The sequence below is a fragment of the Momordica charantia genome, unplaced genomic scaffold (assembly GCF_013281855.1).
Source record: "Momordica charantia cultivar OHB3-1 unplaced genomic scaffold, Mcharantia_2.0 BLBB01000177.1, whole genome shotgun sequence".
Classification (NCBI taxonomy): Eukaryota; Viridiplantae; Streptophyta; class Magnoliopsida; order Cucurbitales; family Cucurbitaceae; genus Momordica; species Momordica charantia.
Genome location: NW_028275333.1, coordinates 1555 through 4265, shown reverse-complemented (window position 1 = coordinate 4265; position 2711 = coordinate 1555). Strand labels below are relative to the sequence as shown.

General features: G+C 42.1%; 1 non-coding gene across 1 annotated transcript; it reads right to left on the bottom strand.

Annotated features, from left to right (window-relative positions):
* Window positions 1-250: 250 nt before the first annotated feature.
* On the bottom strand, window positions 251-358 carry LOC148207171 (small nucleolar RNA R71). The gene has a single exon (XR_015788109.1). It is a non-coding gene; the product is annotated as a small nucleolar RNA R71 (small nucleolar RNA).
* Window positions 359-2711: the final 2353 nt, after the last annotated feature.

Genomic DNA, 2711 nt, shown 5'->3' with positions numbered 1-2711 from the left:
GCAGACATTGGACATTTTGGAGGGCAGGAACATGAGGATCCACATTATCATCTGAAATCATTCAATCAAATTGCAAATGCATTCGATTACCTGGTATAACAGACGATGCTCTGAGACTAACACTTTTTCCATTTTTCTTTGAAGGACCAAGCTAGACATGGCTCAATGCATTTCCACCGGGATCCATCACCACATGGGGTCGTTAGTGGAGAAGTTCTTAACAAAATTCTTTCCACCTACGCGCCACGCTGATATCAGAGAGGAGATCATCTCCTTTAGACAATATGATCGTGAACCTGTTCACGAGGCGTGGGAGAGATTTTAAAGAAAACATCAGGAAATGTCCGAACCATGGCTTACCGGCATGCATCCAGATAGAACATTCTTTAGAGTTTAGATCATCCTACTAAGATGATGCTAAACAATGCTGCCACGGAGCCTTTACAAAGAAGACATTCAAGAGATAGTTGACACCTAAATGACTTAGCTTCACAATAACGAACTATGGTGTTCGCAAAGATCTAGGGCAGCACCAAAGAAGCAAGATCCAGCTGGAGTTTTGGCTCTGGACATTGCGACCTCGATGCAAAAAGAGATGGTTACAATGAACCAGAGGCTGAAGAGATGGCATTGGGAATAAAAATCCATTAGCACGCCGATACAACTGTGCAGTCGGATTATTGCACTCCTGCCCCTGTTTGCCAAGTCAATGATCTCATTTGTTCATTTTGCAGTGAAAACCATATCTATGATAATTGTCCACATAACCCTGCTTCTGTTTTTTATGTAGGACATGGGAACAATAGAACTTTAAAACCCATATTCGACACCTACAACCCAGGTTGGAGGCACCACCCTAATTTTCTCATGGGAGGACAAGGAGGTTCGAGCGGTTTTAATCAAGGGCAGAGCCACAGAACAGCAGCCCTATTTCCACCTACACAGCATACATCCCACCACCGCACAAGCAGTAGATCAGAGAACACAGACCCACCAGTTCAAAATAACAACTCAAATCTTGAGAATATGATGAAGGAGTACATGGCCCGAACCGACGCAGTGATACAATCCCAAGCGGCATCAATGAGGAATTTCGAGACCCAATTGGGACAGCTCGCCAATGAATTGAAGAATAGACCACAAGGTTCTTTTCCAGGCCATACTGAATTCACAAAACGAGAGGGAAAGAACAGTGCAAAGCTGTCACCCTCAGGAGTGGAACTGGCATATGATGGACACACAATGCCAACACAGAGTACAGATTCCGTCCACTGAACCAATTGTAAAGATACCAGAGAAAATCCAACAACACCACAGAAAAAGAGAATATAGAAAAGGTAATGAGGACACCCCGAGTGTTCCTCCACAGGTACAACGCCTTCTTTTACCCCCTACTCCCCCGTTTCCACAAAGATTAGTTAAGAAAAATAATGATCCCAGTTTAGAAATTTTTAGATATTTTAAAACAACTGCACATAAATATACCATTAGTAGATGCTCTAGAACAGATGCCAAATTATGCTAGTTTTTGAAAGATATAGTTTCTAGAAGAAAAAAATAGGAGAGCATGAACTGGTAGCCATGACAAAATGTAGTAGTGAAGCTGTAGGCAGCCCGCTACCCATGAAATGTAATGATCCTGGCAGTTTTACCATTCCATGTTCCATAGGAGGAAAAAACTTAGGTAGGGCATTATGTGATCTAGGCGCTAGCATTAATCTTATGCCATTATCAGTTTTCAAATCTTTAGGCATAGGAGAAGTACCTACTCGGTTACCCTCCAACTAGCAGATAGATCTATCATAAGACCTGAGGGAAAGAGAGAAGATGTTTTAGTCCAGGTGGACAAATTCATTTTCCCTGCGGACTTTATCATTCTAGATTGCGAGGCAGACTTAGACGTTCCAATTATTTTGGGAAGACCATTTCTAGCCACTGGGGATACAGTTTTTAATGTAAGAAGGGAGAAATTACAATGAGGGTAAACAATGAAGAAGTTAAATTAACGTTCTAGATGCCATGAATTACCAGGAGATTTTGAAGAGTGCTCTGCTATAAATAGCTTGAATCCTAGTATGTTTGATGAGTTTTATGACTCGTTAGTTACAGAGATTGAAGAAGAGCTTGATAAGATAGCAGAAGGACCAGAAGATGTGGCTAGTCCTATTGAAAAAATACAAAAAAAGAATGCAAGTCGTTACTTCCGTCCATAGTGGAACACCCACGTTGGAGCAGAAGCATTGCCGTCGCATTTGAAATATGCGTATCTAGGGGATAACGACACTTTACCCTGTTATTATAGCTTCCAATTTATCACCTACTCATGAATTCTTTATTGCAGATTTTGGAGAAGCACAAAAAGGCCATTGGATGGACGATAGCAGATATCCGAGGGATAAGCCCGGCCTTTTGCATGCACAAATTCTATTGGAAGAAGATGCTAAGAACTCTATTGAGAGTCAAAGGCGGTTGAACCCGAAGATGAAAGAGGTTGTAAGAAAAGAAATTCTTTAAATGCTTGACGCCGGTGTTATATACCCAATATCCGACAGCAGCTGGGTAAGCCCCAGTACAGTGTGTACCAAAGAAAGGGGGTATACCCGTGGTGGCCAACGAGAGAATGAGCTCATCTCCACCCGAACTGTGAGCGGGTGGAGAGTTTGCATTGACTATCGCAAACTCAACAAGGTAACAAAGAAGACCATTTTCCT